Source organism: Xiphias gladius, chromosome 19, assembly GCF_016859285.1.
Source record: "Xiphias gladius isolate SHS-SW01 ecotype Sanya breed wild chromosome 19, ASM1685928v1, whole genome shotgun sequence".
Lineage (NCBI taxonomy): Eukaryota > Metazoa > Chordata > Actinopteri > Istiophoriformes > Xiphiidae > Xiphias > Xiphias gladius.
Window position 1 is genome coordinate 4,495,374 of NC_053418.1, and position 15,957 is coordinate 4,511,330.

At 39.6% G+C, this 15,957-nt stretch overlaps 1 protein-coding gene across 3 annotated transcripts in view; it reads right to left on the reverse strand.

Annotated features, from left to right (window-relative positions):
* Nucleotides 1–15,957, reverse strand: part of kank1a (KN motif and ankyrin repeat domains 1a) — a 69,785-nt gene that overhangs the window by 37,473 nt on the left and 16,355 nt on the right. The window contains exon 1 of one of the 3 annotated variants that reach the window (XM_040154238.1): nucleotides 6,409–6,497. The exons of the other annotated variants lie outside the window; for them this stretch is intronic. The gene's annotated coding sequence lies outside the window, so the exon portion shown is untranslated. Of the gene's footprint in view, nucleotides 1–6,408; nucleotides 6,498–15,957 lie in introns of those variants that run through there. 3 annotated transcript variants of the gene reach the window in all.

Genomic DNA, 15,957 nt, shown 5'->3' on the forward strand with positions numbered 1-15,957 from the left:
GTTTCCCTTTGATGTCCCGCGTGAGCCCGCTGGACAGCCTGCCTCAAAGCCTTTCAATTATCCCGGCAAGGAGGGTAGGAACTTAGAGGAATGAAAGGATTTTGTCCTCTACTTCATGAGTTCCCTGTCAGGAGGGTGGCACTCTATCTAGACAAGTCACAAGGTCAGAGGAGGAAAACACTTCCAGCTACATCCAAGTGGTTAAAAGCAAAGACTTCCCATCTTTAAGGAAGGTGAGGAAGATTTTTCTGAAGCAAAACAGAACATGGGTTGATTAAAAAAAAAAAAAAAAACTTTCCACTCTATGTAGACAATTTCAAAAAAGTTTAAGGGAATTAATGAAAACCAGGATAATTTATGGAAATATCTGCTCTACAACGAGACTAAGAGTCTACAGCCATGCTAGCAGCCCTGTGAGGCCGCACTTAGACACAGCAGTCAGTCACCATGCTAGCACGCTCACAATGAGAATGTTAACATGTTTATGTTTGGCAGCTTAGTTTATTGTGTTAGCACCCCAACAATTGCTAATTAGCAATAAACACCAAGTACAGATGGCAATGTCTCTAGCTTTGCAGACATTTCGTCATAAGCCAAAGTACCGGACAAATTAAACTTCTGACCTGAGGACTGTGCTAAATGAAAAGTTAAGGGATGGCCAAAGTTATAACGATTCACCCTGAATGTCTTTACCAAATTTCATGACAATCCATCCAATAGCTGTTAAGATATTTCAGCCAAAAGGACCAAAGGTGGTGGACTGAATGACCACCCACAGAGCCCCGGCGCTAGCACAGCTAAAAACACTGAAATAACAGATCAAAGCAAATATTGAGACATTAATGAACCTGGAATAACCTTTTGCTGTGTTTGTTTCCACCTGATGAATCAAACGCCAATATTCCCTCTCTTTTAGCTTCGTTTTGTTCTCCACCGACTCCTGAAGGAAGCATCGGTCTGTTTTAGCTGACAGATACTCCGCGGCAGCCGTTTGGTGCCGAGCAGGTAGTGGACAGTGGGTTTCTAGAGCTTTTCCTCTGAAAACAGCTGCCTACTACAGCCAGAAGCAGCGCTATGAGAGCGGTGACAGTGAATCAGAACAGCAGAATTATAGACTAGACACCAAACAATGAGCTGAAACTCACTATAAAGCGCTGTAAAGCCGTGGGGAGCTTCAGATTCATCGCTACGAGCGACCCCTTGCCTATTGTTTCCACACTATCGATTAAAGCAGCTTTATGGATGCATTCACCACTAAATAATGGTTTGAAAGCTTCTAAAGAGCTTAAGTTATTTACATGCCATTTTGAGGGCGGACATGCGTTGGTGTTCAACCCAAAAAAAAACCTGTTCAGGCCGGATACATAATTACACTCACTGACGGTAATAATCCATCAGCTTGCATACATTAGTTGTCATTTCCCCACATATATAGCTCCTCCCAAAGTCGATTTTAAAAGGAAAACTTAAATCTTGAAACAGCAAACATGCCAATGTCATTGTCTGGAGTAAACCTACTCTAATTTAAGTCCTTGTTCTGCATAAAAGAGCGACGTTCATAAGTAATTGATTGCACTAATTCCAAAGGATAAGACTTGTATGTCCGGTAACTGATAAGAGATGCACACCAAAAGTTAAAATCTTGCATACGAAACTCTCAAAACAATAACTGTACCTTTACAAAACGGGCCCATAAGGCCATTCTTTGTCAAAGAAATGAAAAAGCCAACAGCTCTCCAAAAAAAATCAATCTTGACCTCAAGTGTTCAAAAAGTCAGGTGCGTTGAAACCCAAACAGCACGGCAGCCGAAGTGTACTCACATAAAGAGAGAGGATGAGTCAACCTTCAGTCATTCTTGTTGCTAAATAATCACACGTCAAGTTATTTCTGGTGCTATCACTTTCAGCTCTCTGCTATTCTTCCTCTTGCGCAGTCACAGGCCTCGAGGACGAGGATAAACATAGCATTCGAGAACGACAAGCTTTTGCTCAATTAAGACTGTAATTATGGAAATCAAAGAAAATTACACATACACCCCCTGTCATTATGTTCCAAGCTACCATTCCTTCCTCTTTCTGACCATTTCTACCTCATATTATCTCTTTCAGGAAACTTGCACAGTCTGTATTCTGAAACAGATGCTGGAAAATAGATCCTTGTTATTTCAAGATAGGAGAAGACAAAACCTGAGTGTCTGAGGATAAAACACCTCTGGCGTCCGGACTGAGGATATAAAATTACAGAGCATCAGATTGGACGATCTCTGAGACACATGCAGAGCCATCCAGCTGAGTCTAAATATCAACAGCATATTGGTCCGTCTAAAAATTCTGCAGCAGTTCAGATGCTTCGCAATTGTGGCAAAGGTTTAGGTGGGAATTGGAAAATGTGAACTTCAGAGTATGAGAAAAATGGCAAAAGCAGGTCATTCAGTCAACTGGTTCAGTTCTTCCAGAGGATAATTTCAAGGCACAGAGCAGGTTAACATCTGTACTTAAAGTAAGGGACGGTTTTAAAAACATGACACATTTACACACCCATAGTGTATTCAGAGAGGAGAACGCAGGTGAAAATTTGCCACTCATGCCAGGGCTTTAAGGAAAAATTCAGAACCTCCTTCTCCCAACACAGGCGTCGTTTTTCTGATCGGCGAGCGAACTTACCCACATACACTAGCGCAACACACACACGAACGCAATACGGCCGGTGATGGAAAGGACAGCAGTCCTGCGTTTGCAGTACTACAAACTCATCCAGCACTATTAGAGAAGTTAACGAGCACCTTCTCAAAGACTCTTTTTGTTGTGATAGATCCTCTCACACGTCATTATTTTCATTTCATTACAACTGATACTCGGCAGATAGAGACGGGCAAGAATAATACCAGCTCCTACATCAGACATCACAGCAGACATCTAAAGCAGTATTCCTATTTTTTCTAAAGCTTTGGAAATTGGAGCTTTAAACATTTAGTTGATTAATCAATTAGTCAAATCGACAGAAAAATAGATCAGCAACTTGTTTTTTGCTTTTCTTTGTCATACATCATTGTAAACTAAATATTTCACGGATATTTAAAAAGGCGTCACCTTCAGCTCCGCGAAGCTGTGATCAGCGCTTTTTGACAATTTCCTGATATGCCAGACTTAACAATTAATCCCAAAAACAATCAAAACAATTGGAAAATAATCGTTAGTATAAACCCTACTGGAAATAAATAATCATTTGCACTTCCTACAGTTTGGTATTGGGTGGTATTAAGGACTGGGGTTGGGGTTAAATAGCATTTCGTCCAATCCAAATCCAGTATCAAATCCGAATCCCTTATGTAATCTGATTAGGTTTAGCTTTTCCTCATTTGCAAGTAACTAAAGTTAGAGGTAATTACCAGATTAGAAATAATTACCAGAATGACCTGAAGAAGAGATGAGCAGCCGAAGATATGAAAGGTTGATTGCTGGTTGATACTGATTGTTCTGACTGATTTTTTTACAAACTACTTGGTCCAAATAACTGAGGCCCTGATTCAGAACTATGAGGTTAATGAGCTCAAAATATTGATTTGATCTGCATGAAAGGTTTAACTGGGTCTCTCCTGTATCTAACATGGTGTGGTGAGCTAGATTGTTTCTCTAGAGAAGAATCTCCACTCTGTTAAACTAAACTAAACTAATTACATAATTAAATAAAAAAAAACCCACACTTAAGTGGTGGTCATAGAGTGATGTTAAGGAGTGATGTGGCTCTTCACTTGAAATTCTGACATTCTACATTAATTTCTCTGATAATTCTCAGTATAATGAGCATAAAGAACACATTTATTGTGAGACCATGCACCTTGGAAGTAGGTGAAGTTGTGCCAAAAAATCCCCACTCTGCTAATACTCATTAGCAGAGTGGGAAGCAGAGTAAGAAAGATTTTTCTGTTCATGGAGTCATGAACAGCTAATATTAAAGAAATGAGAAAGTCTTTCTTTGGGAAGGAGAATCGGGAGCTCTGCAGGATTCTATTGCTGATCCACTTCTCTTCAGTTTAGACATATTGTCAATAAAGTAATCAATTTTTGATAAGTGATGAGAAAAAAAAAAATCAAAAATTAAAATGCAACAATGAATACTGTTAAAGGATACTAGCAGAACATTTTTCTTCCACTTTATACACAATTGTTGCAGCACTTAACCATCTATGGCTAAATGGTCATTAAAGTGTGTATCTACAATAAAGAAAACTGCATCGATGTGCTTTCCATCCAGAGGTTTATCATAGCATTTCATAAATTTAACTTTTTGAAATTGGTTTTGAGCAAAATGTTGGTCTTTTTTATTAGACTCCCATTTAAATTGGAGAAACATGTAGAAATGATGACAAAGGTTGCAAAAAGTTCACTCAAGAGACCGTTTTCCATTTTCATTGCACCCAATTTTATGCATTTTATGATTTAAGTTGTGCAACTTCATAGTCTTTGTAGTCGTTCTTCACATAAAAAAAAGGTCCTGTAAGTACAAGCAAATTAGAATAAATGCTATCATATGCCGCATGCTTGTATGATATATACTCTGCACTTATATATGTGTTCCTACAAAAATAAACAAACAAACAATAAACTTTGCTGTCATGTTCCCCCTAGATCAACCCCAGAGAGGAAACCACATGTTAGAAAGATGTCTTTTGGCTGTCTCTATTTTAAGAGTGTTCTTTATCGGGACCAACCGTTTATCTCGACAGCTGCTCTCCAGAGGTTCAGTGTCACCTTGTAAGAAATTTTCTTTGTCAAATGCAAACATTAGCAGGCTTAACAGGAGCCCCCCCCCCTCGATCGTTCGTCAGCGGGGTCTGAAAATCTGGAACAAAGACTTCGAAAGCTACAATAAACAAACACCAGTATCTCACCCTGCTAGATTATAGAGTATCTTTGGTTATGATTACCGTTACATGATTAACTCTGCTGGATGACAGCCTGCGGGAGACTGGTGGAATAAAAAAAATCTGGCTGATGCACTCCAGCACTGTGCTCCAACAATAAATTATAGCTTTTTTGCCTGCAGCAAAGACAGCCAATCAGTTGCTTCTGTGTACCATTTTATGACATGCTACAACTAAAGTTTTTGCCCGGCTGCCCACAGTTTGTCTTATGTTTCATTGGTTCAATTAGATTCAGCTTGTTTTAGGTGATAACATTTAATTTGTTTGCACAGAACAAAACAGGTTCAATTTATCTGCAGCAATAACAATGTTTTGGCAGAGTCTTCAGTGATTTAAGGATGATTTTCACCCTCACTGTTCACCAAAACAACCTTCAAATGTATGATCTGCTGTGGTGTGTTATTTAAGAAGCATTAGCCGCTGCTCTTTCATTGAGGTAATGATCAATCCTCAAGACATCCAAGAATTGTTTTTACCTTTCTCACTCACTGTTCCTCAAAATACCTGCATGTAAAAAGAGAAGGTTAACTTTACCCTTTACAGACACTGTATGGTATCTCATTAATCAGCCCTTTTCAGCTCACTGCAGCATGAGGTTGCCCCCTGCGCAAGGATTTAGTTCAAGAAACACAAGTCTTCCCACAGGTTTTCCTCTTCCATCTGCTGACAGCGACGCCCTCTAGAGGAAAAAGATGGCTCAGATCCAGAGGGCATGTGCTTCCAGGGCAAAGACTAACAAACCGAACTTTAAATAATAGTGCCGCCAGAAAAGTCGGAAAGTAGAATGTTATTGAGACTTTTTTGTTTGTAAATCACATTCACTGTGAAAACACAAGCTTTACTCTCTAAAGGTTTTTTTCTTTTTTCTAATAAGATAATTGTAAAATGCTCAAATTTATTTTTAAGTCTGAGTCCAGATTGGTACTGCAGCTACAGATTATTTTATTTATTGAGTGGCCAGCTCAATTTTTTCTTATTTCATTGACTGGTCAGTAAAATGCAAAAAGTATTAAATGCCTATTACATTTTCCCAGAGCCAATAATTACATCTTCAAATTTTCTGTCTGACCAACAGGTCTTAAACTCAGAGACAATGAAATCACAATGATATTAAAAAAAAGAGTAAGGAAGTAACTTGTCACATCAGAAAAGCTAATTCATTTTGGTATTTCTGCCAAAATAGCAAACACAATAAAAAGTGTTTATCAAAAATAGTTACTGACCAAATTTTTTTTCAATCCACTAATTGATTAAAATGAGTCATTTAAGTTCTATTCCAGATGGGGGGAAAAAAAAAAAAAAAAAAAAAAACAGCGGAAATAACCAATATTTTCAATTTCACCGTCCTTAACACATAAAAGATAAAAATAAACATTATCTAAACCCTTTAAACTCCCTTCCTGTTTTGTGCACCTTCAAGAGTTTAAACGCTCTCATGGGGTCCTAACAAAAGGCACACTGTAATTTTTTCAACCTCTCTTACCGACAAAAAGTTGCGCTTTGAGCTGGTTCCCAAACAGCAGCAGAGTCACAGACCCACAAAAACTTCCTCTGAGGATTTTGTCTCTTTGGTTCTTCCAGCTCTGCCTCTCTCCATCGTCCCCGGCTCCCTGAATGACTCGTTCGACCTGGCCTTGAATACTTCAAAACGTCCACTGCTCCTACTCCATGCAGGGACAGGCTGTTTCCCTCTCTCTTTATCCTCCCTCTCCCTGATTCAGACGCTCTCATCTCCCGTCCACACTGCCCTCCCCCCACATATGCCCTCCTCTATCCAGCCTGCACTTGTCCAAGGACAGGCTGGAGCCACTTATTTGTTTAGCTCTTGAGTGGAGTCACTAAGGCGGAGGGGAGCGATGGGCTGGTGAACACCACCCACAGCCCCGTGCAGGGGACCCTCCTCAATGAGGCACCGTGCGAACTGGACTCAAAACGTCCCCGCAGTTTGTCACGTTGAGCAGAACTGCGATCGCGGCTGAAGATGGTTCTGTTAAAAATGTGTTCCTTCTGCAGAATTCTGGCATCATTAAGATTCCACCCAAAGATATTCAGTTTTCAAAAGGTATAAAACAGAGAAACGTAGGGTGGAGGTGCTGAAAACAGATTTTTTTTTTGTTGTTTCTTTTTTTTTTTAAACTTTTGCTTGAAAAAATGACTTAAAAATAATTAATCGTTTATCAAAAATCGATCGATCGACTAACCGTTGCAGCTCTAATATATTCAAAAGTGTTTCTAATATTCTGTCCCCTTATGTTTGTAAATAGGAAAGACAGAAAAAAATCTAAAACAATTCAATATAATTGGGTCCAGTATAACACCACCTTTAACTATGACTTCAGTAATCATCTTTACTTATAGAATTCACACAATGTATAAAGAAAAACTGAACATTATCGTAAAAGGTAGAATTTATGGCAGATGTTGCTGAACTTTTTGTTTTAAATGTTTGAGTTTTGTATATTGGAAAACATTTATAACAGTGGGACCAATCTTATATTGAGATTGCCGCTCATGTTTAATTTCAAACTAGTCTATGTCTAATGTAGTTCAGTAAAACCATGTGCAAACGAAACAGACACAACTTGCATGTGTCTCACAAAAGCAAATGTGGAGCAACAACCAGGAAAGTGTAATGAGGTGGAAAGAAGACTGTAGAGACCTACGCAGGTCCAGCAGAAAATCCTGCACACTCTGCACCACCAAAGCACAATCCAGCTTTTATTTTTGGTCACAAAACTCACACACCAAAGTGAATCTCATTAGAAACATTATATTTTGATGGGACTGTAACAGAGTTTGGTTTTCATTAAATAGTTGCTCATTAACGGGCAACTATTTAATTCAATAATCAGTTTGATCATTTGTTTAAGAAAAACGTCAAATATTTGCTGTTTCTAACTCTTCAAATGTGAGGATTTGATAGTAAACTGAATATCTTTGGATTTTGGACTGATGATTGGACAAACCAAAACATCTGAAGATCTCTTCAGATCTTGCAACTAGGTCTCTGGGAAATTATAAGGCGCATTTTCCCCTATTTTCTAGTATTTTAGAGACACGAGAAATGGTTAATCGGAAGAAAAAAAAAAAAAAAACCCGGCAGATTAATTGATAATTGATAAATAGTTGTTAGTTGCAGCCCTAATCTAGTTTTGATGAAGTGATGAAACTAAATCAAACAACGAAGAAGAAAAAAAAAAGGAACTTTTGGTCATTTTTGCTAATCCAAGAAGAAAAAAAAGAATTGTTGCTACCTGCTCATACATTTATCTTCATCATCATCATCAAGATAAAACAAAAAGTCTGCATGAAACATGACAACTCCAGATGAAGCTCCAGTGAGAGACTGTCACTCCCAGAGCTTTCACTTCTGTTTTGTCAGCGCACTCAAAGAGGCATTGTGGGAGAAATTCCCCCATCTTAAGTGCTCCCCCATGTTTGCTTTTGTGCCAAGCGAGCCCACTCCGCTGACCTTTTGGAGACGGACCAATGAGATCCACCGCTACGTCCTCCGCTGCCCTTCTCCTCCGACAGCAGCCAGACAATGAAGAACAACCTAATTAAACTCATGACGGGGAGGGGGGGGCTCTTTCACTAACCTTTACCAATAGACACTGAACTGATCCATCCAGAGCCATCTTTCAAAAACACTGACTAAACATTTTATAAAAAAAGCACGTTAAAAAGAAACTGCTCATGAAGCAAAGGAGCAGAATTTCTTTAAATTTATTCTCTGAGATTGGTTCGGTGGTACTTGAGGACAGCGGTGATTGACAGTTACATGTCTGTAACACAGACGTCCTGCTGGTCGAACAGATAACTGTATCAGGAATGGTTATGTCTTCAGTAGACATTTTTTTTCGTGCTGCCCGCCCCGAACACTTGAGCTGGGGGACCAATTATGGTTTTAATGAGTCGCAGGCCACGCTGCTCTGGATTCCTGCCAGGGCAAGGCGGAGTGGCGGCGGCGGCGGCGGTGGTGGTGGTGGCGGGAGGGTCACACTAATGTATAGAGATGCTGCTCCTAGACCTTCAATGATCAAAAGCTGCACAGACGTGATGAGAGGGGAAGCCATTCAAAAAGGGGGACACAGCAAGTTGTCACGCAAGCAAGCAAGCTGATATACTGTCACTAATCATGTGTCTGTATCCATCAGGTATGGCTGTGCCATTGTACTACATGCAGCTGAGGAAATGCAGAGGTCTGTGTTTCTCTCAGGGCTGCTTTTCCAACTGTATAGTTCGACAGGACAGAAAAACTATGGTGTACAAGGTTTCCATCTATGGTCAATCAGCCTGCTAATAGTGGCAATAACTATGGCTGTATCAGAAATTCACTCATCCACTGTTCCCTATTGACGGGTGAAAACACACTCAATAGGGGAGTCGAAAGGGGGGTGTAAGGTGAATGTATCACCCTTGATGGGCATGGAGTCGAAAAACTGCAATTACTGATACTCCAATATAGTGAATCGATGCGGCAGCCGAGCTCTGCGGTGTGAGCCTCCCGCTGCACGTGTGGGTGAAAAGTAAGTTTGGGTTCGCCGAGCTATGACACTAATTATCATTAGCAAAGAGCAGCGCACAAAACTTTCAGGTGGCAGCTTCTCCTTTCAGCCGGCGCTGACCTCCGCCTTCGCCCGGTTAAAATGACAAACGTCGCCGGCGGCAGGTCATATCAAACTGCTGCTAATTAACATTAATCCTGGGAGTATTTTTGATAACAGATCAAAATTAATCTGTTGTGTAGTCACGGTGCTCTCCGCAAGCCGGTGCCTGTACTCCGTCGGAGATTGTTGATGAGGTCAGCAGGTATCACTCTCTAAAACCACCGTACAACCACAGGCAGACCATGGTTCCAACAACTCAAACAAAGGGATACAACTTCTCTAGAGCAGGGACCATCACATCAATTTCAAGAGTCTCATTCACACAGTTAAACCTTTCATATATCATATCATATAAATTTATAAATGTAGCATTTTTGAACCAGGACCTCCAGTATTTGGATGAAGCAGCTTGTGAAAAATAAAGTCAGATTTAGTGGGCTACAAGGTGCTATTTCAGTGTGTCAGATAAACGGATGCTCACACAGTGAAATTCTGTCTTGTCGTGCTCCTCCGGGTTCAAATACAGAGCAGCAGCATTACAAACGGCAGTTTGAGTTCAGTATATTATGCAAAAGCACCTCAGAGAGGGGCTTTTCCTCCCCACGCTGCCTCTTAAAACATCACAATAAAAAGAAAAATTACACCAATTTAATTTTGAATGGAGAACCAGGCTATGTTTTTTTATGGAGTTCTCTTTCAATATCAATCAGCACTCCCTCAAGAGCCAGATTTTCCATCTCTAGGGGCTGCAGTCCCAGCTGTGCCATGGATCAGGTCCTGGGAACAAAAGACGGTCGAGCATCACTAGGGAGCGGCAACGACACCTGCCAGCTTCAGTGGGCTTTCAACCACAAGACGAGCCTGAAACAGCCTCCAAAAGAGGTGATGTTTTCCACTGAGCGTTTCATCTGAGTCATTAAAACGCTTGGCCTCTGGTGGAAGCGGTCTGTCCTTAAACTGATCAAAATCTCATGATCGGTGTCATCAACGGAAGGCGGCAGCTGACTGCGGGACCAGCAGGTGACTGGAGAAAATGTATGCGAGAAGGTCTTATTACACGGGATTAAATCGGAGCTAGTCAAAGCAATCCTTAATCACAATAAGAGCAGGTACAGACACTGAAAAGCCAATTTAAAAAAAAAAAAAAAAAAAGGGTACAACATAGAACATGGATTGTAATGTACCTCATAATTACAGCTACAGCAATTAGTTGATGAATTCATTAGCCGATCGACAGAAAATTAATCCGCAACTATTTTGATAATGGGATCATAGTTTTATTCATTTTCAAGCAAAAATGCTCAAAAATGTAAAAGGATTTGATGTTTCATATATGATAGTCAATTAAATACATTTACACAGCACACTACATCGAAAATAGAAGCTCAGAGTACAATTGTGACTGAATAGCATACTAGCCTGTTGCTGGTTTACTAATGCATCAGCTGTAGCCTCACCAGCTCTCCAGCTACACTACTTTACCAACTAGCCCTGCGAGTAGTCACTATGTAAAAAAGAAAAAAAGGCAACAAGTCTGTGGTCCAATCAGATACCCAACCTCAAAAAACAAAAATCAGTTCAGAAGCAGAAAGAGGTGGGATATCGTCAAAGCAGCCGACGCCCGCAGAGCTTCACATTTAATTAAAAATCGGATTCCTGCATAGCTCCTATGTCACCGAGCTACTATCTGGTGATAATGGCCTTTTATCCTTTAATTGTAATGCAATTACTTTGTTTGCTACTGTTGCTTTTATCATAGGGCGTTTCTGTAATAAAAACAAAAACATCAGGGGGGAAAAAAACCAAAAAGAAACATCCAATTTAAAACATAATGTACAATATATTCATGTCCATCTGTAGAGCACCTCGTCCTCAGCTGGCCCCGACGCTGGCTGGCTTTTGTGATCATCATGTGCTCTCAGCTGGCCTCATTGTTTATCATGGTGAGATCAGGACCGTACTGCTTAATGTGGTGACATCAGTGGTTAGGCCTGATTAACTGGCCTCAGTGTCGTTTGTCATCGGGGGTATCGAGCATGCTAATCTGGGGGACTCGCTGTTATCGCAGCTCAGTTGCTGGGACGCCTTGTGATGATAAGGCAACCAAACTGCAGCTATTAAAAGTTTATTTGGCCCTGAGTGCAAACAGACGTTGAATAAAGGTCACCTTATCTATGCGATCGCAGCCACGGAAATGTTAGCAACAAACTCAGTAAACAGTAAGAGGCCAAATAAGGTGAATGAGGCATTAAAATCCTCCATTTACTCCTCATTAATTCACAAATTTCCCCCTCTCTAAAAGCTTTTCATTTAGATGGACCACTTGTGTTTTTCCAGAGGCACAGCCCCAAAAGAGAGGAACTGAAGAATGGGCTCGAGCTTTTGAGAGAAAGGAAAGAAGACAAGAAAGGAGGGAAGAGAGGGAGGGAGGCAGAGAGTGAGGACTAATCCCATTAGGGTGGCAGCTAAGTGATTTGTTCCACTGAGAGAAGGGGAGATAAAAATGTGCGTATGGGGAAGGAAGGGGGGGGGGGTTTCTCTTTGGAGAGGGACAGTAGCAATGAGGCACAAGCCTCATCCAGAAGGAAACCTCTCTCCTCTTTTCTCCATGTTAGCAGCCCCGGGCATCCTCATTGACGGCGCTAAAAGCTGTACGCAGGCCACTTTATTCCAAAACTTGGAAGTCTAATTCCCAAGGAGGGAGGCGACGAGGAAATATAAGAACAAAAAGAACAGAGAAACTGCATGGGGCGGGTGACATTGCAAAATCAGTCACAAAACCATGACCCACAAAGGATAGATAAAACTTTAAACAAGCCAAAGGAAGTCTAATGATCTGCCTTTGGAGTAGGTCTGTAACTAGTGATAATTTTCTCCATCGATCATTTCGTCTATTATGGTCTAATTTATTCAATTAGTCGTTTGGTCTATAGAATTGTGTAAAACGCCCAACGCAATTTTCTAAAGCCCAGCATGATGTTTTCAAATACCTTGCTTTGTCTGACTAACAACGATCCCAAAATATATCCAGTTTACTATCACAGAAAGACTACACAAACCAGAAAACATTCACATTTGAGAAGGTGAAACTGGAAAATTTTGCTTTTTTTTTTTTTAAAAAAATTATTTAAAATTTATCAATTTCTTTGTCAATCAACTTATCACTGCACATCTACTTTGGAGCTTTGGATTTAAGATTAAAAAAAAACATTACTGTATATCATAAACAAGATTAAAAGGTAAAGCTGCTGACATGTCTAGTGCTGGGACCCTAACGAAGGAGACAAAAGTCAAACCTATTTAATCTGTTGTTGGGTATTACTTAAAAATGTTCAATACAAGTGCTTATGGGACACATTGGTTTCTTTTAACAATATCAAAACAAAACCAGTTTTTTGATACCTTAATTTGAGAAATGAAATTTTTATTTGAGACAACAGCTCAAAGCTAAATTCTATCCAAACACGAGCAGTCTAAATTAAATGGTCTACAATTGGCAGAAATTTGATTTCAATCCGATGACAAAAAAAAAAAAAGCTGAACAGACATCCTCTTCCAGCATTTGGTACTTGACAGTTTTCGATACTCCATGCTACCGGTGCATTTAAGTCTACACAAAGAGGTATAATACCCAGTCCTGTTCATACACATGGAAAAAAAAAAAAAAAAAAAAAACTTGTCAAGCACAAACCACACACTCAGAACAATCTCTGAGGTGTGTGTCCTTCAACGCTGACAGCCTGACACTTGCTGTTGGCTGTTCCCGTCCTCCAAGAATGAAAAACAAAGAGACTCCCTGTCCTCATACAGTGAACTTCAACACCTTCAGGAGGGAGTTAAAACAGCAAATGGGTGTTTGGCTCAGGAGGAGACAGATGAAGATGCTCCAGGTGAAGAAAGGTAACAGAAAAAAATGAAAAATAAAGTTTTTATTTTATGGCTGAGGGTGGCCCACCTGGCTAAAAACAACGACCACCTCTGCTGACGTCACACACACAAAAAATGAATACACTTTTATGAAATAAAAACATTACAATTTTGGAAAAGCAGACAGAGGCACTATTTCACACAGCAAATTCCATAAATTTAAAAAAGGAGAATGGTCATTATTTAGGCCATCATCTACTAAGTAAATTGATAATAAATGAAATGAGTCAGGGTCTGAGGGGGTTACCACCTCGGCTAAATAATACTTTAGGAAAAGTCCTAAAATGTACCCACTAATATGAACACAGCAGATCCAGGATACACTGGAAAGTGTTTTGTTTTTTTTTGTTTTTTAACTTTTTACTGATTGTTATATGTTTTTTAAGTTTCTGTTGTGCAGGACAAGTGCTTAATTTAACAGAACATAAAGATATTAAAATTTTTACATTATACCATATAAATTCTAGTTTTACTAGTTCGTATGTGATTACAGCCCAAGAGCTCATGATGATTTCTCAGGTACCTCATCCTAGCAGACAGTCACAGTTACTCCTCTTTCTGTCTTCACAATGTGCAGTTTTACACAAAATTCAAAAGACAGAAAGAAAGAAAAAAAGATGATGATCAGAAAGTTAGAGTCTGAATAATTAGTGTCAATCAGAACTGTTGAAAAGATTAGTCAATTAATCAGTTAGTCAATCAACAGGCATTCAATAGGGAACCATTTTATATATTATATATAATAAATCTTTCGGATCATATATTAAAATTAAAAAAAAAGCCAAATATTTGTTGGTTTTTCTCTGTTTCATATTATAAATTTAATATTTTTGGAGTTTTGACCGCAAAACACGCTATTTGACATCACGAGACAAAACCTCGGGTTCTGGAAATTTTTTTGTGGGCATTTTTTCTTTTTCAAAATTTAAGAGATTAGATGCTTAACCAATGAATTTAAAAAATGATTCAAAGATTAACTGATAATGAAAGTCTCCTCTAGCTGCAGCCCTATATATATAAAAACTTCCTTTTGGGTTCTTATCAATATTGTGTTGTACCAATATGGATTTGTGAACATCAAAATATTATATCTGCATAGATGGGGTTTTTTTTTTTGGTTTGTTTTCTTTGCTCTGTGTTTGAAAAAATAAAAGCTTGGATTACCAGCCATCGTTGTGCAAAGGAAGCCGTAATAACTGTGTGACTAACCAATGACTTCCGTGTCAATCTTTTCATTATCTTGGCCTCGGTTCGCGGTCACAGGGTCATAGGCTATGAAAACAGTGGCATGCCTTCATATGTATAATGCAACCGTTGTATTGTGTTGGCAGTGAAGGGGTGAGGGGATGAGGAAGGGGTGGGGGGGTGGGGGGTGTCTTCCCAGTGGGAGTCATCCTGCTCAACAATAGCAGTAACATTCCACTGGAAACACTGTGGCATTATGGCTGCCCTCTGTTCGCCGGGAGGATCCCCACTTCCACCAAAACAAAGGGATTAACTCCCAGGGTATTCTGGGAATTTTCAACGTCACCTTTGGGAATGATTCGGGGGGGGGGAAATTCCTCCACATTCCAACAAATAAATGTGTTGTAGCTGTCACAATGTAAGAATATTTTTACATAACTTTTAGTATTTAATTAAAAAAAGAAAAGAAAAAAAGTCCAATAAAGAATAAATCATTTTCTCTTTGGCCTAGTTTGGCTATATCCTCAGTTACCGCGTACTGCTTCACTACAACAGCTCTGTTGAGTATTCATTTGACACAGACTTGGGCATTTATTTTGTGAAATGAAGACTTTAGTAATAGATCAAAATTGTATTTTCTTTTTCAGTGGCCATAGGGAGAACAACGGAATCAGTTTTACAGTTCTACATATAAACTGAATGTGTAACCAGTGTACCTGACAGAAGCACCCAGGTGAATACCAAAGACGTTCCTTATGCTACCTTTAGCTACTGTCGTGAGGATTTAGGCAATAAAAATAGTGTATTTTTAGGTGAATTATTTAATTTGTTGGATGTAGAAGTGCACTCCAGTGATGACGGATTTCATACCGAGTGTTGAATTTGCATTTGGCAGCTGTTCATGGGAACTCGGTCCAAAGAGGTGTCGATGTACTCACAACTGCTATAGCCAACTACGGAGCATAAGTTTCTGAGCAACATCCTGCCCATCTTTCAACTAAACTTCATTTGGCAGCGTAGGAAATTCCTTTTTGACTTGTAAAATACGTTGGGAGGGGAGAGTATTATCAATACTCGTAATATTCGGGCTTTATGTGATGCTCTGTAATTGGTAAGCCAGACTGTGGACACTGTCTGGCTTGCTTTTCATTTGAGGACCCAAAACTCAGTCACAAAACAAAAAAAAACAAAAACATTGTAATGAATTCTTACATCACTAAGCCTCTCTAAAACAAGAAACAGCCCCCTGTCCAGAAGGCGCTGTCCATGAACAAATATTGACTTGCACGGTGTCCCCTGCTCAGCTATTA